At 41.6% G+C, this 25808-nt stretch overlaps 1 protein-coding gene across 3 annotated transcripts in view; it reads left to right on the top strand.

Annotated features, from left to right (window-relative positions):
* GRM8 (glutamate metabotropic receptor 8) overlaps positions 1-25808 on the top strand; it is an 848835-nt gene that overhangs the window by 173377 nt on the left and 649650 nt on the right. The gene's annotated exons all lie outside the window — the stretch shown is intronic.

Here is a 25808-nt window from a genome sequence, read left to right as displayed (position 1 = left end):
GGTTAACAAAAATGAGAAAAATGAAAGGGAATGTTTTGCAGTGAACTAATAATTAATTAAAAAAAAAGAAGTATTATTGAGTACTCCATTGTGTTAAGTGTACAGATATGATGGTCAATTTTATGTCACCTTGGCTGGGCTGTGGTGCCAAAATATATAGTCAGACATTATTGTGGATGTTTCTGTGAGTTTTTAAAGTAATTGACATTTTAATCAGTGGACTTCAAGTAAAGCAGATTGCTCACCCTAATGTGGGTGGGCCTCACCCAATCAGTTGAAGGCCTGGGTTGAACAAAAGATTGACTTTCCCAAGCAAGGGGGAGTTCTGCAGCAGGCAGTCTTCAGACTCAAACTGCACCATGGGGAGCTTTTTCATGGATCTCCTGCCTGCTGATCCCCTCTGCAGATTTTGAGTTTGCCAGCTTCCATTATTGCATGAACCAATTTCTTAAAATAAATCTCTATGTGTTTATACCTTCTACTGATTCTGTTTCTTTGAACCCTGACCATACAACAGGCTTTGGGGCCATGCTACATGGCTATGAATCCTTTTCTGGCCGTTGCCTGGTGATCTCACCATGTGACAACATTAGTGACTTCTTAGAGGCCAACTTGCTTCATTTGTAAACTGAGAATAACAATAGTCTTCACTTCTATTGTTCTTGTGATGATTAAAAGAGAAAATCCATGTAAAGTTTTAATCTTAGGGTCTAGCAGGCAGTAAGCTCTTAAGAAATGTTTTCCATTATTATAACCAAGGAAACATTTACACATTAGTGTTAATGACTAATAACAGCTCAGATTGTTACTTTTCCCAGGAGGGATTTATGTGATAATAGGGATCAGAGTTTTCCATTAGAAGAATTAGCCTCTTAGCTTAATGCTTTGCTCATTGAACTCAAAGGTAAATATTCATTGAATGGCTGAATTACTTCCCAATACCAATGAGTGGAATCAGAGAAACACAGCAGGTTAGAAAGGGAGAAACTGAGGCCCAGAGAGATGAATGACTTAGTAAAGGTCGTAGAATGAGTTAGTGGAAAATCTAGTACCAGGACTCAGGTGCCCTAGCTCTTGTCTTGTGCCCCTTCTCTTGGAGCAAAGCACACCCCTTCACTGAAACCATGCCTTGTGACCCATCTCCAGGCTGCCAAGTCAGCCACTTGCATAGAGAACTGTATTTTATACCCTTCTTTGTATAGCGAAGTGCTTGATGGTCATCTGGTACCTGGTTGGGTACACTCCTTATAGGGCTTATTCCTAAATGGACCAAAATGTGTAAAGGCATTAACATTTTGAAAACCAGAAATGTCTTCAGGGGCTTCCCAGGTGGCTCAGTGGTAAAGAATCTGCCTGCCGGTTCAGAAGACGCAGGTTTGATCCCTGGTCCAGGAAGATCCCACATGCTGTGTGGAGTGACTAAGCCCATGTGCCACAACTATGGAACCCACACACTGCAACTCCTGAAGCCCGTGTGCCCTACAGGCTGTGCTCCTCAACAAGAGAAGCTGCTGCTGTGAAGAGCAGCCCCTGATCGCTGCAACTACAGAAGAACTCACACAGCAACGAAGACCCAGCACAGCCAAAAATAAATAAAATCTTTTTTTAAAAAGGATGTTTTCAGGCTTATCAGCCTATATGAATATGAAACAAAAGGAGACAGAGTCGTATATTTTGTTCTCTTTCTTTTCTGGTCCAGTCATTTGCACATGTGGGTGTGGTCATTGTGGACACACCATTTGCACATGTGGGTGTGGTCAGTGTGCACACACCAATTGTTTGTTTATTCTCCCCGAGTCTCCTGTCATTTAACCTCTTTTCTACTCATTCATATGAAATTGCTGTCTTGGAGGCTCTCTCTCAGAGGCCAAGTGCAAGGCCTTCACCAGCTTTTCCTTCTTGACTCTTCATCTTTCACTGTGACTGATCTCTTCTTCTCCTGGAAACTGTCTTCTGTAACAGCAGGCAGAGCTCCTTGTGCTACGTTTCTCTTTTCTTCTTGGCACCTTTACCTCCTCCTACCCCAGTGGTAATGTTTCTGAAGGCTCTGTTCTTGGCAATCTCACTGAAGCTTTCACTTTCAACCATCATCTGTGTGTTGATGACTCCCCAAATGAGATCTTCGCCCTGGTGTCTCATCCACACTCAAGATTCAAGCTCTCTTATTTATATTCATCCTCCCTTTCTTTCTCTCTCTTTCTCCTCCCCCCTCCTCCCTCCTGTTTTGGGCCAGGTACAGAACTAGGTACAGGGGTTACATGTGAAGATCACAGTTTTTGCCTTCAGAGTCCAGGTTAATGGAGGGGAGAGACAGGTGTTGACTCACACAATCACAACAGTCCTAACAATTGGAAAAGTACAGATGAAGATGTGCCTAAGATGCTGTAGGAACAGAGGTAAAGTAAGATCGGTAATGCTTAATACTCTCTGGGTAGGGATCATGTCAGGCTTAGCTTTATGAGTTGAATTGTGAAGAATGAGAAGGCATTAGCCAGGAAAAAGAGCTCTAGTGGCCATTTTGTGCAATCACACAGGGATGGAGAGGCATGTGTTTGCAATGACAAGTTCTTTAGGGTGTCTGGGGTACAGGTGACATGGAGTGCTACATAGGGGCTGGGGTGATGGAGTGAGTACAAGGGAATAGACTGTGATGATGCGCAAAGGCTAGCTTAGAAAAGACCTTCTGTGTTATTTTAGTTTTTTTTTTTTTAAACTGTCTGCTCAACATCTCTAATTAGCATCTCATTCTTATATTCTCTGTGACTGAAATGATCTTTTACTTCAAATATTTCTATTCACCACATTAAATCTCAGCTAATGAGGGGATACCTAGTGGTGGGTGTTTTGCTTACAGAATGAGCTTATTTCTGGTAAAGGGAAGAAAGGCTGCTTTTGCTAGCCAGCCTTGGACCTGATCCAAAACGGGCTGAAATAATAAGTGCATTTTTCTTCCTCTATAACAAGAAGGTTGGAGGTATGTCAATTCCACGGTTGGCTATGCCAGTGCCTGACTAAGGCAACAAGGGTTTTGCTTCTTTCTGCATTTCTGCTCTGCCGTTCTTAGCAGGTGGGTTCCTCATCATCCTTCTGCCCTCATTGTCTCATTGTAGGATGTTCAAGTATCACATGTAGATGGCAACATTGATAGGGAAACAAAGGCAATTTTCTCTTTAAGAATATCTTCATTTATTTTTTTTAGGAGCAAAACCCTTTCTTAGAAACCTCCAGAACCACCTCCCCCCCGCCCCCCCGTCTCCCCAATGCTGCCACACATGATTTTGTGGCCAGAATTCTGTCATGAGCTTATTCCTAAATCAGTAGGAAAGTAGAAATACAATGGTAGAGTTAGACTGTGCATGCTCAGGGGCGGCAGAATTGCCACCATAGGAACGAAGATTGGTTTGGGGTGAGGGAGGGGTTAGTTTCTCATATTCCTGATAGAAAGTGCCACAATATATACAATGGAATATTACTCATCTAAAAGACAGGAATTAGATTGAGTCATTTGTAGAGAGGTGGATGGACCTAGAGTCTGTCATACAGAGGGAAATGAGTCAGAAAGAGAAAAACAAGTATCATATATTAATGCATATATGTGGAATCTAGAAAAATGTTACAGAAGGACCTGTTTGCAGGACAGGTCCTCCTGCCTTCCATAGAGAAGGGGCATGTGAACACAGTGGGGAAAGGGGAGGGTGGGGCAAGTAGAGTAGCATTGACATAAATGTGCTACCATGTGTGAAACAGCTAGCTAGTGGGAACTAGCTATAACACAGGGCACTCAGCTCGGCACTCTGTGATGACCTGGAGGGGGGTGGGGGGGTTGGGAGGGAGGCCCGGGAGGGAGGCCCAAGAGGGAGAGGATGTATGGATACATATAGCTGATTCATGTTGTTATACAGCGGAAACTAATACGACATTGTAAAGCAAGTATATTCTAATAAGAAAATAAAATAAATAACTATGTTTTAAAGAAAGTACGACATAAAAAATTATGTTTTAAAAAAAGTACAATAAACTTAGGAGTTTAAAAGCAGCACAAAATTATTATCTTATGAATCTGGATGTCAGAAACTCAAAATATGTCTCTCTGGGTCATAATTGAGGTGTCGCCGGGGTTGTATTCCTCCTGAGGCTCCAGGAGACAGTCCTTGCCTTTTTCCTCTTCTGGAGGCTGTGTGTACTCCTTGGCTCCATCTTCAAAGCCAGCAATGATTAATTGAATCTTTCCATAATGCTCCCTCTCTTTCTGATCTTCTGCCTCCTTTTCCCCATTTAAGAAACTCTGTGATTACATTGGATGTACCAGGATAATTCAGGATAATCTCTCCATCTCAAATTCAGCAGAATAGCAACCTCAATTACACCTGAAATGTTATTTTTCCTTTGCTCTGTAACCAAACATATTTAGAAAATCCAGAGATTAGGATGTGAAAAGGCCTGTTGTGTTCAGTCGCTAAGTCATGTCCAACTCTTTGCGACCCTATGGTCTGCAGCATGCCAGGCTCCTCTGTTCTCCACTATCTCCTAGAGTTTGCTCAAATTCATGTCCATTGAGTTGGTGATGGTGTCTAACCATCTCATCCTCTGCCTCCCCCTTATCCTTTGGTCTTCAATTTTCCCAGCATCAGGGTATTTTTTTATTGAGTAGTCTCTTCACATCAGGTGGCCAAAGTATTGGAGCTTCAGTGTCAGTCCTTCCGAAGAATATTTAGGGTTCATTTCCTTTAGGATTGACTGGTTTGATCTCCTTTCAGTCCAAGGGACTCTTAAGAGTCTCCTCCAGCACCACAGTTTGACAGCATTAATTCTTCAGTGCTCAGCCTTCTTTATGGTCCAACTCTCACATCCATACATGACTACTGGGAAAAAACCATACTTTTGACTACATGGACCTTTGTGGAAAGGCCTAGGGGGGCCGTTATTCTGCCTTCCACAGGGACAAAAAGACTTACATGTGATGATGGGTCATTGTTTTTCAATGGGCTGTATAAACAGATGCATGGTATATCTGTGGTATTAAAATATCATGGGAGGAATTTTGGGAGTATTTGAGTAAAAAAATGTCTACAAAGATTTCATGAGGGGTCAGTGAAAAAAAGAAGTTGAGAAATACTGGATTAGATTAACTAAACCAAGATCTACCGGTGGGGCATGGGAGGGGCCACGTGCTGGGAGGCAGGTGGCCTGTGCCACTTGAACTGGCGAGGAAGACGGGGAAATGGCTGTTGGGTCTACAGATAAGCAGGGTTCTGCTCCAAGGGAGTGGTCTGAAACTGAGGCAAGAAAAAGGGTGATCAGTATTTGGATAAGCAGCAAAGAGCCATTCAGCAGGGATGAAGCCACGCAAAATCCAGATGGTTTCTGCCACTGATTGTTCTGCCTCTGCACAGGCAGATTGTTTTCTGTTTGCTTTTATTTTATCTTTAAATAAACAAAGTGGTGCATCATCTTATTCTTAGAAAGTATCAAAGTTTGCCACTGACTTTTTAAAAAAAATATAAGTGATGTTGCATAATACTTCAGTTTTGCTTATGTATGTCACAATTGGATGGCTTAATATAACAATATTTAGAAGATGAGATCAAAATGGTTGATTAGAAATGTGATAATGAAATTTCCTATTTCTTTTATATGTGCTCTTTTTTATAGGGGCATACTTTTTTTGTTTCTTTTTCACTCACCAATTGTTTATCTAGGAGTTACCATTCGAAACTCTATTACTTCATGAACTGCTCACAAAGCCTTGGAAAATTACTGCTAATTCTAAAATAATTGTACCACTTATCATTACTCAGTCAGGAAAAATGGGCATTTATGAGTGCTTTCACAATATTTAGATAGGCTGTTACACCTCTTCCTTTAAAATAGTGTTGATTGCAATGCAAATCGCAAGCTGTGATGCCATCACTGAAAATTGGAACTGCGACAGTTTCCTCTTGTTGAGATCCTCTGTTGACAATGGGTGCATCTGAGAGCTGTGCTCAGTCATCTTGGATCTCTTCACTAAGAGGACCAGTGTGTGGTCTTTTCAACTAAGGCCATGCTTTGCATCACCACATAGTCATTGCTGGGGCACACGTGCCTTCTCCACCTAATAGGAGTTATGATTGCCCTCTGCTGCCAATAGTCTCCACCATTCTGTCAGGCTTGGTCCTGAGATGGGAAGCTGCTCATTGAACACTGGATTCAATTCCACAAGCATTATTAAATGCCTTTTGTATGTCAGGGTCTGTGAGAGGGGTGCTAAAAGGGATTGATCTATGCCACTGGGAAGCTGGAATCTTACAGAACGGATGACTGATAGGGTGGTGCTGTGCAGAAGTGCCACGAAGACACAGATGGAGGACTGAGAAGAAGGTCAGGGAAGGTTGCGAGAGCAGGTGATGTTTCATCTGCCTCTTGTTAGTGCAACAGAAGTGAGAAGATGCTATTTTAAATGACAGCCACTTTCTAAGGTGGGTGGAAGGAATTTGGATAAGGCTAGCATTGCATTTGAGAATAGCCCTTGCAACAACCACGTTTTGCTAGATGAGAGTTTCTCAACCCCATGACATTTGGGTCTGGACCACTGTTTGTTAGGGAAGCCTGTCCTGTGCGTTGTGGGACTTTTAGCAACATCCTTGGTCTCTACCTACTAGATGCCTGTAGCACCCCCAACTCATGACAGTCAGAAATGTCTCCAGACAGTGTTGACTGGTCTCGGGTTGGGGTGGCGGGGGGAATCACTGCAGGTGAGAATTGTTGCTCTAGATAGTAGATTGAGAAGAATATAGAATCCCAAGCAGTCCTAAAAAGAGAAGGAAGGGAGAACAAGAGTAGGGGAAAGAAGAGGAAAGAGGAGTCGGGGAGAGGGTTAAAAAGTTAGGTTACCAAGGGCTTACCAAGAAGCTCACTGGAGGAGGCCTGAACTTGTATATATTGCACATGTTTACTCAGTCGTGTCTGACTCTTTGCGACCCGAAGAACTGTAACCCTCCAGGTTTCTGTCCATGGAATTTTCCAGGCAAGAATACTGGAGTTGGTTGCCATTTCCTCCTGCAGGGGATCTTTCTGACCCAGGGATTGAACCCGAGTTTCTTGAGTTGCCTACATTGGCAGGTGGATTCTTTACCAGCTGAGCCACCAGGGAAGGAAGACACTTTTAAAAAACAGGCATGTCTGCTGGCCAATTTGAAGTGATTTGTCTTGTTTCAAAGTAAACAGCCTCACCCAAAGCTTCTTGTACATATGGTGGGTGGTTTTATCTTTGGTAGGAGTTTTTGAAATAGATTTAACTTCCACATACAGTATAGAACAGGAATATCACATTTGTCCCCGTAGCTAGTCTGCAGCTAGAATTATTTGTCAGAAAGGAAGTTAGGATCATAGGTAACCACAAGGCTAGAACTTGCTCAGGAAGTCAGAGCAAGGTTCTCAAACAGCAGTTTGGGGTCTGTCCATGAAGGTACACAGAGAATAAAGCAGAGGTTTAGGCTAATACAGTTTAGATCTCAAAGAGGGAGGAGACCTCTGGTTGAGGTCCGGGTTATATGAGAGGATCCACCAGTTAACAGACTATTAATTATGAAAAGTCCTGGAATTTGGCCAGAAGAACATAAGAGGGCCAGAGTGAGCACATGTGTACTCCCAGACCTCTGCAGATGCCCTGCTTAGCAGAGACACACACTTATACATGCATATATGGATGCTCCACTAAAGATCTGCTTTGGGAAACTAGAATGGACCGAGAGCAATGCAGAATAACAAGGCTGTCTAAAGGGAGAACAGTGGGTGCATACAATGTGTGCATAGTGGTCGGAGCACTTGACAAGAAGTCAGGAGACGGGGCTTCTGTGTCTAGGTTCACCCTCTAATTCTCCGTGTGACCCTCAGGAATCATTTCTCCTCTTTGGACTTTAGTTTCTTCCTCTTTAAGGACCTTGTTGGACTAGTTGTCCAGCCATCAACCCTTCCTGTTCTAGTATCCGATGAATCCATGAGAAACCCGAAGCCTAACTGGTGTGACTCCTGTTCTTCACTTGGACAGGACGTCTGTTTATAGTGCCTGAGCCAAACCAGCTCAACGAATGCCAAACCCCAGATTTGGGATGGACACAGTGGCCGAACCTGGAGCAAAGGACCGCATGACAGAGAGAGGTTCCCATCAGCAACCAGCTCCCTGGGACAGCCCTGATGGATCTTGCTCTTCAGGGGCTTCTTAAAGGGCTTAAAAGTCAGAGTGTTGTCATGGGAGGAAAAAGGAGGAGCAGGAGAGAAGACTGTAGCAGGCTGGGTGTTCTGGAAGCTTCCTAAAGCTTCTTCTACTGCATCTCCTTGTGGACAGTCTCCATTCTCTGTTTCCCTGGGCTTGAAACCACGCCCCCTTTACTACCTATTCACTGCTGATGAATAGATCATGACTCACAACTGGCTTTCTCCTCTTGATTGCTTGACTGTTTGCTGTGCTTTCAGAAGGAATGTGGAACAGAAGTAGAGGATTTCTGTTCCTGTTGCATATGTTAAAGCATTAAAAGTCTGTTTTTGCACAGAGCACAGAGGATTCTTAGGGTAGTGAAACTGCTTTGTATGATATCCTTTTCTCTCTCTGTCTTTTTTTTTTTAACTTTTTAATTTATTTGGCTGCACCAGGTCTTAGTTGCAGCATGCAGAATCTGTGATCTTCCTTATGGTATGCAGGATCTTTTTCAGCTGTGGCATGTGGGATCCAGTTCCCTGACCAGGGATTAAACCCAGGCCCCCTGCATTGGAAGCATAGAGTCTTGGCTACTGGACCACCAGGAAGTCACATCTTTATGGTATCTTTTTAAAAAAAGTTTAACTTTCATTTTATGTTGGAGTATAGTTGATTTACAATATTATGTTAGTTTCAGTTGTACAGAAAACTGATTTAGTCATACATGTACACGCTGCTGCTGTCGCTAAGTCGCTTCAGTCATGTCCGACTCTGTGAGACCCCATAGACAGCAGCCCACCAGGCTCCCCTGTCCCTGGGATTCTCCAGGCAAGAACACTGGAGTGGGTTGCCATTTCCTTCTCCAATGCATGAAAGTGAAAAGTGAAAGTGAAGTCACTCAGTCGTGTCTGACTCTTTGCGACCCCATGGACTGCAGCCTACCAGGCTCCTCCATCCATGGGATTTTCCAGGCAAGAGTACTGGAGTGGGTGCCATCACCTTCTCCGATACATGTACATATATCCATTCTTTTCCAGATAGGTTATTATAGAATATAGAGTAGAGTTCCCTGTATGATATCTTAATGGTAAGTGCATATCATTATAAATTTGTTAGAATGTGCAACACCAAGTGTGTACTCTAGTGTAAACTGTGGACTTTAGGTGATGATGTGTCAGAGTAGGTCATTAAGTGTCACCAATGCGCCCTTGGTGGGAGATGTTAATAATTGGTGAGGCTATGCATGGGGGGGAGGGGCAGGGTCTATGCAAAATGTCTGTAGTTTCTGCTCAGTTTTGCTGTAAGCATAGAACTACTCTAAAAAAATGAAGTTCATCTCTAAAAAGTCAAGTTGGCTTTATTTTTGGGCTTCTCTAGTGGCTCAGACAGTAAAGAGTCTGCCTCTAGTGTGAAAGACCTGGGTTCGATCCCTGGGTCGGGAAGATCCCCTGGAGAAGGAAATGGCAACCCATTCCACTATTCTTGCCCATAAAATCCTATGGACAGAGGAGCCTAGCAGGCTACAGTCCATGGGGTTGCAGAGAGTTGGACACGACTGAGTGACTTTATCTGCTGCCTTTATTTTTGGTTTCTTTCAGCTTTTCTATCCCTCTTTGAGACTCAGAGCTGCCTTAATGAATCTTTTACCACATTCTGGGAAGTTGTTTACCAATTTCTTCTTTTAATGCAGCTGTTAGACACTCAAAACTGTTAGCCAAACTGGCTTGCTACCAACCACCTTTTCCAAACTCTCTCTCTTAAATACAATGTTTTTGACTAGACTAAGCATATCAAACAGTCTTTTAACACCTTTAAAGTGTGGTATTTGCCACCATACAATTCTATTCAATAAATATCTTAAGCACTTTCCCTGTGGAAGGCTTTCTGCTAGGTACTTTGGGATTGTATAAAGATGAATTAGGAGCTATACTGGCCTTTTCAATTTGAACTCCAGTGGGAGCTTAAAGATGTAGGTGTGAGGGTTATTTATTTATTTGGCCTCCCTTCTTCAGGATCATAACGATGGCTCAACTCTTGGCTGTTTGCATGCCTGTCCCTACTTCCCCTAATAATGGGAAGAGTTCTCTTGGCAAGTGCCTAGAAACAGGAGAGGCCTATGTTCATAACTGGGTTTAACACATTCTTGGTAGACTCTGTAGGTCATTGCTACTCCTTTCCACCTTATTCCATCCCCAAACCAAGAAGGCAGATTTATCTCGTGGACGGTGATACAAGTAGCCCTAATAATTTCTGGTTTCTCTGTTGTTATCATACCCCTGCCCCCATTCCTTTCGAATGAAAACAATACATGAATGCATTTATCCAGTAAATATATTACTATATTTCCATCAATTTAATTTTAATCCATTTACTTATTTAATCCATTCATTTCATTTGATTAAACTACTGGTACAGCCACATTTTGTGCAGTGTGGTCCATGAGCTACATCATCCTAGGGAATAGCCAATTCTAATTTATTTAAGGCTTAACTCCAAGTCATGCTGCATTTTACTGTGGAAGACAATATTGGTTGCCCACAGTTTCTCATATTAGGGGCCCACAGTCTGTAGCTGGGCAACCAGCTTAAGCTTGAACCTTATCTGGTGAGAATGTAAGAGACTGACGGCCAGCATTCCATTTCCCACCTCTTCCACTTAGGTCCTTAAAAGCAACTTGATTCTGGGCAGTGTCTCCCATCCCAGTGATCTTGGAAAAATAAAAAAAGCCTCTATAAAGATTGAGTAGGGACCCTTCACATTAGGTGTGCCTCTCTTGGGATAGGAGATATGCAGGTTATGCTGAGAGTACAATGAATTTCAAGAATACACAAAGGGGAAGGCTGGCCTTCTGTTGGAACAGCCCATGATGGGGAGTGTTTGTAAATGGGACACTAATGAGAACCCAAAGAGTATCCAGAATTCTGGAATTTCCAATCCAAGGATCAGGGTAGAGCCTTAGACAGAGCTTACCTGTGTCAGTGGATTCAAAACTATGGCAGGATGGAAGGTACTACCGCTCAAGAGAAGAAGGTGCCAACAGGAGATGGAATCAATGTTTCAGAAGGAGGAGAACACATAGGAGGCAGTTAGCGTCTATTCAGCACTCTTAGGAGAGAGGGTGAGCAGACCGGACGGAATCTTTCGGCCCTACAGGCAAGGTGATTTGTATAATGGGGAAGGATGCTTTATGTTATCTCAAGAGGCATATCTCAAAACCACCTTTTCATGTCGAATGATAGTGAAATGCGTGAGCAATGGTTAGTGTGAGCCAGTTTCCAGGTGTTTCACAAAGTTGCTGGACGTACAAAGCTGAGGGTCATCACCGAGAAGAGGGCAAGTGGGGACATCTCAGAAGCTGTGTCCCCAGAGAGGAGCAGCTCCCTGCCTCATTCCCTTTCCACACACACATCTGTGACCCTCTACTGTCCTTGTCCTTTGCCTATATTGCACAATTTCATGCTCAGTTGTGATGCGTGAATGAGAATTGGAAATGTAAAAAATGGACAACGTGGAATTAAATTTTCATAAATGGCAAAAAGGCTGAGTTTTATATTGAAGTCCCCAAAGCCTTCCCCTACCCCACTAATGGTGCCTGTACTCTGGATCATCATTAATCAGCAAACTATTTGAGTTCTACCTTCTGCTATCAAAAAAAAAAAAAAAAAAAGCCCCAATATTATTTGGAACATCAGATGAATTCAGCATACTATTGTATTGCCATCTGGGCTTATCAGTAGCAACTACTTCCATTTCCAAGTCTTATTAAACCAAACACATTATAGCAATTTGTACGTGAAACATTCCAGCATTACTAAAACTTCTATAGTCCTGGAAGCACAAGTTAAATTAAAGCATACTCCTTTGCTTACCTAAAGGTTTTATGAATGTTACAGTCCTATCTGCCGAAGACTTGTCAAGGATGAAAATTCATTACAGAAACTTCATATTATTTAAGAACTTGTGACTCATACTCAACAGGATTTTCTGTCTCTAGTTATAGGAACATAGTCTTACCATGTGCATAAAAATGTGTGAGGGAGACTTGGTGCTCAAGAATCTGGGTTAGGTCTTTTCACTGGGTCCCTGCTCTAGTGGGTTGTTCCTTCCCAGTTGAGTGCTAAGAGCCTGCGTGGCTCATGAAGCTTCAACTCAGAATGCTTTCATGCTGCTTCTGCTGAAATCAGTCTTTAGTGGACCAGACTTCTGGAAAACCAAGCCAACCAGCCTATGCAATCAGACAAAAGAAGTTTCCTCGGTCTATACTTCCACCACTCCTGAAAGAGTAAGTGGAAACTTCTAAGCTAGCAGTCACTTCGGAAGCCCTTTGAAAGTGCTGATCTGCTCAAAACCTATTCCCATCATAAAACATCCTCAATAGCCACCCTCAGGGCTTCATGGATGGAACACAGACCACCTTTCTCTGAGCTATGTCATCTGCCTCCTGTGGAGTCATGGTCCATTACTCTGTTCTTCCTGTTCGTGTGGTCAGATTGACCCAGAGGCAGACTTCTACCCTGAAGGCCTTTTGTGTGGCCGACCCTCTTTGACTGTTAAGTGATCTCTCTCCTAACAGGTCCCTGCAGTCCCTAGAAGTGTTATCCTCCATAAAGGTCTTCTGGGTGGCCTGAAAGGCAGTGATATTTGTTCCTCCCTCCTGGGCAGAGGAAGGCTGCCTTCCTCTCGCTATGGTGGTGATGACTGACTGACTTCTCTCTCCTTATTCCCCCTTCACCTTCCCTCCCCTCCTCTCAGAGCTGTCTCTATAGAATACTACTTTTTGAAGCAAGAAGGAGAAAGAAAAAAAGAAAGGATGGCTTATTTGCAAGCAGTCGGTGGGCTAGCTTTACCTCCTTTGGTCCCCTGCCAAAATAAAATAAAATAAAATAAAATAAATGAAAAAAAAATAAAAGAAATGCACATTAAAAAAAAAAAAAAAAGAAAGAAGCTAGAACAGCATCTGACCTTACTCACCCTTCTTTAAGACCTGCTTAAAAATAATGTTTAAGGTTTAACATGTGGGCTGGAAAAGCACCTAGACTTTTCTGCTTTAAGTTGTACTTTTTCCCTCTCTGTGAAACCTTCTTAGTGTTTCTTTATGTTTCAGGGTAGCTGTATATTTTACTCATTCATCCATTCAGTCTGACTGAATTAATAATCATTTATTGGGTGTCTATGATACATGTGGTACTGAGCCAGAAGCTACAAAAGAAGTATAAGAGGATTCAGCATTTAGTGGTGGTTTGGTGGTTTAGTCTCTAAGTCGTGTCTGACTCTTGTGACCCTATGGACTGTAGTCTGCCAGGCTCCTGTGTCCATGGGATTCTCCAGGCAAGAATGCTGGAGTGGGTTGCCATTTCCTTCTCTAGGGGATCTTCCCAATCCAGGGTCTCCTGCATTGAAGGTAGATTCTTTACCAACTGAGCTACAAGGGAAGCCCATTTAGTAGATAGGAGAGGGAAAAAACACACAAAATGCTTATGAAATAGTGCGAGCATGCGTGTTAAGTTGCTTCAGTCGTGTTTGACTCTTTGCAGCCCTGTGGACTGTAGCCTACGAGGCTCCTCTGTCCATGGGATTCTCCAGGCAAGAATACTGGAGTAGGTTGCTATGCCCCCCTCCAGGGGATCTTCCCGACCCAGGGATTGAACTCACATCCCTTATGTCTCCTGGATTGGCAGGCAGGTTCTTTACCACTAGGGCCACCTGGGAAGCCCATGAAACAGTGCAAGGAAACAATAATTCAGTTCTAGAATGAATGCTACAGGGATTTCCTTGGCAATCCAGTGGTTAAGACTTCACCTCCCAATGCAGGGGTTGCAGGTTTGATTCCTGGTTAGGGAGCTAGGATCTCACATGCCTGGGGGCTAAAAACCCAAAACATAAAGCAATATTGTAACAATATTAAAGCTATGTTGTAACAAATTCAATAAAAACTTTAAAAATGGTCCACATTTACAAAAAAAATCTTAAAAAAAGAATGCTATAAATATAAATGCTAAAAAGTTTCCAAGTAAAGGAAATCAATATATTCTGAGGTGAGTGGGGAAAAAAATCCACAAATGCTGGGAGACCTTGGAGAACCGTGCTCAGGAGATGTAGTTTATTCTATAGATAGTGGGAAACTTTTTGCAAATACTTTAGCACCCTCAAAGCATCTTGTTGGAAGAGATGAGCAGACAAGAACTATGCAGTTGTGAAGGAAGTAGCTTGGTAAAATGTTAATGAAAACATTTCCCTGTTCATAGCAGGGAGAGGCTTTGGAGATGTTCAAATCAAGTGTGATGACAATGAAGAAAAGAAGATGTTTGTCGAAGCCCAGTGGGTTGGTTAGGTAGATGTAGATCATGCCGGGTGATGTTTGAGGGGACCAGGTATCCATCGAGCAGGTGAGCATGAGTGGAGAGAAAGGGAGGCTGTAGACAGGATGCAGGAAGCCAGGCAAAAGCCCTGGAAACAGAGCATAAACCTCTCTGCATCTCAGTGGGCAGAGTGGCAGCCCTTAGGACATCTTAAGAGCTGAGCCATCAAAGGGAGTGGAGAGAAATTCATCAACTCAGGAGATATTTATCAGCAGTCTCTGTGGCATTCCACTCATGGCACTGCTGGGCATGTGGGGACACAGAGGGAAAATCCTGAACAGAAAGACAGACATTTCTGTTGTTACCACTTAGTTTCCATTGTGGTGTCTGATAGTCAGTTTGAAATATCTTGAAGAGAGATAAGGTCAGTGTGATTTATTTCTGCCCAAAGGAAAAAAAATGGTGTAGAAAAAGTCAAACATGAATCTCAACCATTGCCATATTTTTAAACTACTAATTTGAATTACATTCAGAGACATCATTCTCTTTTGAGTTACAGTGTTGCCCATTATCTCTGAACTGACCTCTACAAATATGAAGAGGACTAGGAAAGAAAGCTGAGTTGCCAGACTGAGTTGTCTCCACCTAGCTTTTGATCTGTTTCAACAAATGAAGGCCCCATCAAGGGCTAATAAAGGAGGCTTGTTGTGGGTGATGCAGAGACTGTAGCTTTAAATGGTCTTAAATTAATATCTGTTCACCTCATGCTTGACTTTGACTGAGCCTAATGACATCAACGCACAAAGGAGACAGGATGAGGTGGTCTTAAATCATTATCTGAAAACCAAGTCTGTAAGAAAAAGTCCAGTTTTAAGCTCATTAAGGGCTACTGCTGAATACTCTAGGATATCAAATCAACCATTAAAAACCTTTGAAAATTGAGTTGAAAACGAGAACATTTTTTCAAATCCTTTGAGATTCAGTTTTTGAAGTGAGTAAAACTCAGAGCTTTAAAAATTTTTTTCCCCAGCCATGATGAAGAGAACATGAAAGCCTGTTGGCTTAAACTTCTTGTCAAGTCTAAGAAGTTAGTTTGGAGAAAAACCTTCTTTGGCAGTAATGGTATTTTCTATAGGATAGTAAGCGTGATCTACAGAACCTAAAACTCATAGAAAACAGCCTACAGATAGATCCTGGTATGCAGACAGTATGGGAGGTAAAACCAAGATACCTATTTTGATACATCATTGAAAGCTATTAGAACTATTAGATGAAATTACATTGTCCAACACCTTCCTTGGTTAGGATTGTCATGTTACCAAGAAGGAGAAGAAAATTCCTTTTATTATACAGTTTAATGGCTTAAGAGTATAGGCTTTGGAGACGGATAGACACAGGTTCCAGCTTTATCTCTGATGTTACCAACTCTGGGACCTTGGGCTATTTTACAAGTTTTAGTTTCTTCATCTGTGACATGGGGATAATCATAGTCCCTACAGCCCAGAATTATTTGTGTTCAATTTACATATCATCTATCTATCTATCGGAGAAGGCAATGGCACCCCACTCCAGTACTTTTGCCTAGAAAATCCCATGGACAGAGGAGCCTGGTAGGCTGCAGTCCATGGGGTCGCTAGGAGTCAGACATGACTGAGCGACTTCACTTTCACTTTTCACTTTCATGCATTGGAGAAGGAAATGGCAACCCACTCCAGTGTTCTTGCCTGGAGAATCCCAGGGACGGGGGAGCCTGGTGGGCTGCTGTCTAGGGGTCACACAGAGTTGGACACGACTGAAGTGACTTAGCAGCCCAGCAGCAGCAGCAAATTGTATGCATTGGAGAAGGAAATGGCAACCCACTCCAGTGTTCTTGCCTGGAGAATCCCAGGGACGGGGGAGCCTGGTGGGCTGCCGTCTATGGGGTCGCACAGAGTCGGACACAACTGAGGCGACTTAGAAGCAGCAGCAGCAATCTATCTATTTATCTAATGCGCTTGGGTCAGTCCCTGGCATATGGTAATGGTTCTTAATTTTCAGCAATAATAAGCATCAAAATTAAAGAATATAATCCCTGTGCAAGCCCCTTTTTAAACAAGCTCCTGTGATGCATCCTGGTTTCCAGGGACTTGGGACAGCCTATACAAGGACCAGGTATGAGAAGAATTATTGACTGTGTTGACTTTTACACATTACTACAGAAAGGACTCCTGATTTCTGTCATTTTGATGATTGTTCAAAAATGGTGGTGAACTCTGTCATTGTTCACTTGATACTTGGATTGGGGATATAAGTAAGAATCAGCTTCAGAGGTTTTTAAGTGTAGTATTCTTCCTTATACCTGAAAATCATGCTTTTTACTTAGAGGATAATCAAATTCAGTGAGATGTTCAGAATGGAGATTGTTGTATAGAATGATCCTTGCATAGAAACAAGCCGACTTATAGAAAGACACACACATAAGTGAGGAGATGAATTGGTTCTACAAGTGCATTTTAGAACTTTTCAAGTATAATTATCAGGTTGTCTCTACCAGATATCCATTTATTCTGATAAATGGTATTTTAAAAAGACATTTAGATTTTGAAGGTTAAGATAAATGCAAAAGACAAAGAAAAATGAACTGAATTACTTCCCATCATGCTGCTACTGAGATTGATAATAAATGGTGATAATGAACATTTTTATTCCAAATTTGAGTGACCTATTTGTTCATTTGCATGCTGGATATTGGCAGGGAAAAAAGAAAGGAAAATTACTAACATTTGTTGAATATCTACCAGCATCAGAGGTAGAAGTCTACATTTGTTTCTTAGGTAATTCTCACAAAGCCCTGCTGATTGTGAGCTATGCTGACCATTTTTCAGATGGGGAAAGTTTGTTTCATGATGAGTACGAGAAACAGGTCGAGGTCCTATATTCATGAGTAGAGTAGTGAGTGCCCCAGTCGTAACAGTGTATTGTTGCTCATTTGTGAAGAAATATTATCTCCCTTATTGTGCCCATCTTTGCATGAAATGTTTCCTTGGTATCTCGAATTTTCTTGAAGAGATCTCTAGTCTTTCCTATTCTATTGTCTTTCTCTATTTCTTTGCATTGTTCACTTAAGAAGGCTTTCTTATTTCTCCTTGCTATTGTCTGGCACTCTGCATTCAGATGGTATATCTTTCCTTCTGTCCTTTGCCTTTAGCATCTCTTCTTTTCTCAGCTATTTGTAAGGCCTTCTCAAACAACCATTTTGCCTTTTTGCATTTCTTTTTCTTGGGGATAGTTTTGATCACCGCCGCCTATACAATGTTACAAACCTCTGTCCATAGTTCTTCAAGCACTCTGTCTATCAGATCTAATTCCTTGAATTTTTTTAATTAAAAAAAATTTTTTTTTACTGGAGTATAATTGCATTACAATATTGTGTTAGTTTCTACTGTACAGCAAAATGAGTCAGCTCCTTTAGTGAAAATAAATCAGTGTTTTGAGTATCACTGGGCTTCCCTTGTTAACAAGAGAGGAAACTTTTGGCGGGAGGAGTCGAACATTGACATTTCCCCTGGGGGTTCTCTCATCTGCTCCCCTGACTATACAACCACCACCCAGCCCCCAAGTCATATTGTTAGGTTCCTCTTTTTGCAGAAAACAGGATTATCTAAGCACAAGAGGGAGGTTTCTTAATACTGGTTATAATAGATGCAGCAGTGTACTCTGGCTGCCTGTGGAGAGAGTGAAGAACTTCAGCTGCCTTCCAATGAAAAGCACTTCAGTATAATAGAAACTCCAACTGAGTGCTGCGTTTTCGGGGTGTTAGTGACAGGTAGAGAGGTTTCCCTCACAAAAGCGGGGATGCCCTGTAACTCTAACGTGGTTCTGATCTCCCTTTGTCAGTGTTGACGTGGGAGACTGACTCTACCCACACAGGTTCAAGAGTAAGGCGGTGCAATGGGTTTAAATGAAGGCTGATAAGAACAGCTGGCTGATCGGGCTAACAGAGGAGTCCCAAGGGGAGCTAGGTGTGGGGACAAGACTTCCGGATGTCTTCATCCCCTGTTGCTCCAGGCTCTGTTGTGTGTTCATCTGTGCCCTGGCTGCAAACTCAGCCTGTCTTTTTGAGGCAGATCTATTCTCAGTGGAGGGTAGTAAAAGTTTTCACGTGCCCATGTGCTGAGTTTCTTCAGTCGTGTCTGACTCTTTGGGACCCTATGAACTGTAGCCAACCAGGCTCCTCCGTCCACTTGCGTGGGATTCTCCAGGCAAGAATACTGGAGTGGGTTGCCATGCCCTCCTCCAGGGGATCTTCCCAACCCAGGGATCGAACCCACGTCTCCTGCACCTCCTGCATTGCAGGCAAGATTCTTTACCACTGAGCCACCAGGGAAGCCCTAAAGCTTTCATACTCCTGTATTAAACTAAGTATGGCATCAAGGCCTCTAGCCCAGCTCCAAACTTGTCTTCTGGTTCTAGAGATTCAGCTTTTGCCTTCTTCGCAGGAGCAAGTTCTCTTACATAGGTGCTTTACTTCCACTTGGAGGTTTTCCCTCCACCTGAATCTAGGGAAATCAACCTGGTTTGTCCAGCGCTGTCTCAGTTTTACCACCCAAAGTCCCGTATCCTGGGGAATCTTGCAGTCCTAGGTATTTCAATATGATCAGTCACCCTAGAAGCCCACATATGGACAATGTGTCCAGAATCCTTGTAGCATTAAGCCTGGCACATTTCTTGTTTCTTGTTAAGTTTGAAGCCTCAGATTAAATTGCTTCAATACTCTTTAGTTATTGCTGAGTGCATTGATAAACTGAACTTGGGATTCCGGCTGCAAATTCCTGTAAAGAATGTGATTTGGATTATGAAGCCATCCACATCTTTTGAGCAGGAATTTTAAGTGATTAAAATTTCAATTCATTAAACAGTACTGTTAATACAAGGTATTTTGGGACGTTATCCTTGACTAATATGAGGGGATGGAAGAGGTGGGGAAACCTCATGTTTGACCATATTAGGTTAAATGTTTTATTTAGTGAGAAAGCATACTGCTCTGTTGTTTGCTTTCATGGGTCTAAAGGGATTGGACGTGTACAGTTAGCTAACTATGTGCAATTATAAATCATATCTCCCTTTGTTCTCCCTAAATCACAAGTCACTTTTTACTGGAGCTTTGTCTAAAAGCATATTTTACATGATCCTTAGAGTGTTGTTTTTTGTAGGTTAAAAAATTAAATAATATGGATTGAGATGAAAATAAAGATGATTATAACAAAATGATTTACTATGGAGCTGGTTAAGAAGGGAACTGACATATTGTTCTAAATTGGATGGAGTTTACTTTTGCTGTAAAAGAAATGTCACTTTTCTCTAACGACACTTCTAATTGCTTACATCTAATGCAGGATAATAAACTTTAAAACAAAGGGGAGACATTGAAGCATAATGAGGTACTCTCAGGAGCAGATTATAGAACTAAAGTGTTGCTTTTATCCATCATAGGCAGTCTTGGTGAGAAAGAGAAGGAGGAGGAGGGAGAGAAAACTAAAAAGAATATTTCAGATAGTTTCTCCAATCAAGCTAAGTATTGAATGGGCAAAACGAACTCTCACAAAATTAGCTTACAGTGAGGCGAGTCTCCTTTAAGAATTTGAAATAAAGAGTAATTCTTGATTGGGTAGAAATCTGTTTGCTGTTTACATGAACCGTCACATGGCAGGAATCATTTATTCAGAATAAATACAGCACCTGTTATTACCAGATGTGCAGCTTCCTTGGCTTACAGAGAGGATGGGTATGCATTGCAAAAATGCTTGCAAGTGATTTGATTCCTTAGACAAGAAGCATTTTCTCTCTAGAAATGAGAGCTTATAAAGTTTCTCTAGCAGGGGCTCCCATGAAAACCCTCTGCCACCAGTGGGAGGCGGCCAAGAAAGACAGGGAAGAGAGCTGAACCAGGCATGGCTGGGTGCTTGTGGAACACAGAGCCTGTTAAAAAGCCATTGGTATCAGTAATGATCACGCTGCTAGAAATATGGGTGTTGAGGACAGAACAGAGATTTTGGGGGGAGAATCTCAGTATGTCTGTGCTAAGTCGCTCCAGTTGTGTCTGACTTTTTGCAACCCTATGGACTGTCGCCTGCCAGGCTCCTCTGTCCACGGGATTCTCCAGGCAAGAAATACTGGAGTAGGTGGCCATGACCTCCTCCAGGGAATCTTTCTGACCCAGGGCTTGAATCCATCGTCTCTTATGTCTCCTGCATTGGGAGGCAGATTCTTTACCACTAGTGCCACCTAGGAAGCCTGAGAATCTCAGTGCCACTATTTAATAGCTAGACAGCTTTAGGCAAATCACTTCCCCTCTCTGTTCCCTGTTGTCTTCACCTATAAAATAAGTTGGGTTAATAACACCTCTCTCTCAGGGTTGTTTTGAGCATCAGATGAGATAATGTCTGAGAAAGTACTTTGTAAACTCTTAAATGCTACACAAAGGTTAACTATTTTCCCATAATGTGGTTTATAATTGCATGTGTTTAGGTATTCCATGAGTCACAATGTTACCACCAAAAGCTAAGGCTTGATATAAGTTATTCTGTGACCCAGATATTAGTCCTCTCCCTGTGTAGAAGCATTATAAAAGGTTAGCACTATATTAAGTAATAGATCTATTGCTCTACTAAATTATTCATGATTATGTGTTCAGTGAATGATCAGTTTGATTGAAATAATCTTCAGGTGTTCTCAGGGCTCTGGAGAGGAAGCTGATAAATGACATAAGTTTTCTTCAATGTGATGACTTTGCTACTATTAAATATCAAGAAAAATCAATTAATAGACTCTCTGTGAAAAAAAGTCATCAAGTCACAGTCTGGAATGTTAAAGGAATTATTCCTTTTTGAAGGTTTCCCTCCCCTCCTCCCCCCCAAAATCAAAGCTTTTAAGTAAGTTTCAGAGTGGTGAATGATTGCAACCATTTTCTGAAGGTTAGCTTTTGAGTCAAAAGAGAGAAACCTATTTCTTTTTCTTAAAGAAGACATGTTAATTTTTTGTTGTTATGACATGAATGAATGAATGTATGGGTTTGGTGAATTTTGGTTAGGAATTTTAATAGCTGTTGAAAAGGTTTGTGTCAAGCTGCTTCTTGGGAATGTTGATGTTTTGTTTGATGTTTGGTCTCTAAGGCATGTCCAACTCTTTTGTGACCCCATGGACTATAGCCCACTGTCCATGGGATTCTTCAGGCGAGAATACTGGAGTGGGTTGCCGTTTCCTCCTCTAGACCATCTTTCCGATCCAGAGACTGAACCCACAGCTCCTGCCACATCTCCTGCTGAGCCACCAGGGAAGCCCCTTCTCAGGAAATAGATCTCTATCTCCGACTTCTCTGTGGCTCTGGAACCATGATGGTGACAGGGAACATGTGAATTCTACTTGCCTATCCTGTTGTCATCTTAAGCTGTTCACATCTACATTGAAACCAATTTCCTTATCCACCATCTCCATCACCACAGCCACCTGACATTCCCATTTCTGTCAATAGTCTCTTGCTAAAATTTTTAAAGTTGTATTTGTCTTCCAGTACCCTCCAGTATTTCCTGTAACCAATATGTCTGTAAATCCTGACTTCTGTCCTGCTGAGAACGTCTCTGGTAGGACCCCGGATTCCCTGTTACCAGCCTAATCCCACAGTTCATGCTTGCAAGTATCATGGCAGCTCTGACTCCAACAATTGGCTTCCTCCAGTTCCTCCTGAGTCTTTCCACAATACCTCTTTTGTTACACTATGACTTCCTGTGCAAATAGCTCTACTGCTCTATTGTGTGCTGCTTCAAGCCCAACTCCTTTGTTGGTGGAGCTTCTCTTCTGGTTGAGTGATGTTTTACTAGGTTGGCTGGGACTTTGCCCCGGCACACCTGGGCTTAGGCAGTTCAGGCACCTGCCTATTGCTTGCAGCTCTGATGGTCTGACTTCCTAGGAATTAGCCTTTCCCCTGCAGGGAATGTGAGAAAGTCCAGAAACAGGGGGCCAAGAAGGTGTTTCAAAAATAGAGGCTAACCAACCCCAAACTGCAACTTGTATCTCTTTTTCTAGTTGTTTATAGTCTGAGACCCACAATCACTCCCTGTTCTGTCTGGACGAGCAGGAGACCATTTCCATGCTGGTCCAGCTGGCATCTGAAGTCCTGGATCTCTGGGAGTGACCAGGAGGGAGCCAAGATAGCATTGATAAAGTGCATATCATCAGTAAGAGTAGTAGAGAAATGGCATCAAACAACCCAGATGGCAGAGTAAGGTCTGGGGCACACAGCAGAACTGTCGATAAGCATTAGCAGAGGGAAGAGGAGAGTAGGGATTTGTTACATAAATAATATATCTATTGTTAAAAAATGTCACGCCAGCGGATTGATTCAAACAGCTGAATTTTGTAGTTTGTACTGGTTGAGACTCAGGTTCTTCTTCAAGATCATTAAGAATATGATTGAATTAAATACCATATGTAACACTCCAAACACAATTTCTAGCAGCTAGCAGGTCCTTAATAAATGGGGGTGCTTTTACCTTTCCCTTTCCCTGAGTTCAATAATTTAAAGAAAATTATTCATGTAGGTGAATAACATTTAAAAGTCTTCCTGTGAGTTGTTCTGCTCCAGCTTATGGGAATCTGAAAAGAAGTTGAAGAATGATTCAGAGGTAGGAAGGATGAGTACAGGTCTCCAATATAGGGGTAGAATATACATCTCCATGTAGGCATAGAATATGGAGCAAACAGGCTCATGTGAACACTTCTAAGCCCTTCCTCCCAGGCCCAATGCATCACTATCTGAAACGGAGATATATTTGCACAAATGAATCCCCATTTGAGAAAGGGAGTATTGAACTTGTCAAATAGGCAAGTTGTGGGTTATTATTTTACTGCAGAAGTTCTTTGCTCTGAAAGGTACAAGTCAAGTAAAAATTGTTTTCCATATGTATCTGTTACATAAAATAAATTTTATCTCGATGAAATGTACATCAATATCCATCTGAATAAATCTGCAGAAACAAGGAATTCCTGATGCTTTTCTCCTGGAGTTGGAAGTTTTAAAAAAGATATACTTAAAATTCCCAGGGAAACAAGTCTTAAGAAGTTCATTAACTTCATAGCCTACCTTTGTATACAGTTGAGCTCCTATCTTCTACAGATCTTTTCCCTCATATCCTCTATATTTTATTTCCTAAAATGTATCATTTATTTCAGTTAAATTTCTTACTGGTTTTGTTTCTTTAGTATCCTATTCATGATAAAATTTTGTATGTTCTATATGTAAGAAAGAACTGGTATCCAGAAATTTTCTTTTCTCTCTCATTGATTACTATTTATTGAATGTTTCCTGAAGCCTATGTGCTAGGTCTCTGCTTTTTATTATATTATTTTATTAAAATAGAGTAATGATATACATGTATGTATGTATATAGGTATTTGGCATAGATTAAAAAAGATTTAAAAGTTAAATTAAAAATTAAAGATTTCATTTAGTTAAATAATTGCTGACTTCCAAGAACATATGTGTACACCTAGCTTAGAAATAGCATTTTAGAAACTTGTTGAAAACTTGCCTCTCAACATCATGTAATTCTCAGAGAGATGAAGGCAAGTCTTTTGGGGCTGAAATCCCCTAGAGATTTTTCTCTCTTGTCACGTCTAGTTTTTAAAAACCTCTTGAGGATTATGGTAGCAGTAAAAAATACCTAACAGTGACTTTCACATGGGACCAAATGTCAGAATATATAACCACTCACCATTGACTGGGCTGAGTTGTTTCTCCCATAGTTTGGAAAAATGAATATTCTTCAATGTCTATTTTATTAATACAAAGGTGAATCATCAATAGGGATTTTTCTAATCCATCATTATGCATATACTAGAAAAAGAAGTTACTGAGATCTTTGTGGCCAAATGCTTTCAAGAAAACATAATTGACTTTGATTTCCAATTTTTATTTCTTTATAGAGATAGCATAAAATATTCAGCCTCTTGGAAAAAAACTCTCCTAAACAATAAGCCTACTCAGTTCATATATTATACTTCAGAGTCATCTAGAAGCTGCTTGTAATTATGATGAAGGATTATGGTGATGTTAGTGTGTGAGTCAGTGCCCCCTCAAAATAGCAATTACATGAATGGATCGTGTTGGGAAAATATCTACAAAAGCATTAATTGGTCTAATACTTTGGGGTCTCACATATGCCCATTAAAAAAAACTGGAGTCTGGAATTTTTCTCTCTTCTGCCTACTCATTTTTTCAAGATTCAAAAGGATGTTCCCTTCCCTGTGGGATCCTCTTGGCAACTCCAGATATTCTTTTCCCTTTCCGAGTGTCCAGAACGCTTTGTCTTATCATCATTAGAACCTTTAGGAGACTGTCTTGAGATCTGTTGTTCACCCATCACCCTTCCTGCTCTGTGAGCTCCTCAAAGTGACACTGCTTCTTCTGCTCAACTTGAACTCTTGTACCTAGAACAGTGCTAAGCAATACCAACTGAGTTCATGAAAGAGAGGTACAGGCATGTCCTGTTTAAGGAACTGGTAACTACATCTTTTTGGAAGGTTTGGGTTGGGAGGATCCCCTGGAGAAAGAAATGGCAACCCGCTCCAGTATTCTTGCTTGGGAAATCCCATGGACAGAGGAGCCTGGTGGCCTACAGTCCATAGAGTCATAAGAGTCTGACACGAATTAGCAACTAAACCACAGCCACAACTACTTAAGTAAATTTAGGTAACATTCAGATTGTTTGGATAGCGTCTGGATAATATATATCTTATCCAAATGCCCATGTTTATAATGAACACTAAAATGGAGACTCTGCTCATCAGCAAGGCTGTGACGGCCAAAGGTCTCCGATCACAGCTTTCAACACTCCCTCCAACCATAAATGTTTCTCATCAAAAGTATTGACTGCATCTGCCTCTTGCTTTCCCATTACTTGCCATTTCAGAATGTTATAGAAGAAAGTGGGAGAAGAGGCAAAAGAATTGGAAGAATTGGAAGAATGTGGATGATGAGGGCAAGAAATGAGGAAACAAGGAATTAGGTGTTTTGCTTGTTTTTGTTTCTACCACCAGCCCACAAACTATCCTATGACCTGAAGAAAGGGGATATTAATATAGGGAAAATTTTCTCTTTCAAATGGATTTGGATATTATTAGCTATGGGGCAAAGCATGGAACACCCGTGAAAATCAATCTTGTGAAAACCATCACCATAAACTCTCCTGTGTAACTTTTAAATACCTCTAATTTGAGATCTAGGAAGTTTTAGGAGACCAGGAAATAATTAGTAAAGGCTGCTGTTCTTTCCTACAGACCAGGAGTGTTGACAAGAG

This window comes from Bos taurus, chromosome 4, assembly GCF_002263795.3.
Source record: "Bos taurus isolate L1 Dominette 01449 registration number 42190680 breed Hereford chromosome 4, ARS-UCD2.0, whole genome shotgun sequence".
In the NCBI taxonomy this organism is placed as follows: domain Eukaryota; kingdom Metazoa; phylum Chordata; class Mammalia; order Artiodactyla; family Bovidae; genus Bos; species Bos taurus.
Note: the sequence above shows the minus strand (reverse complement) of the source record. Positions and strands in the feature narration are given on the sequence as shown.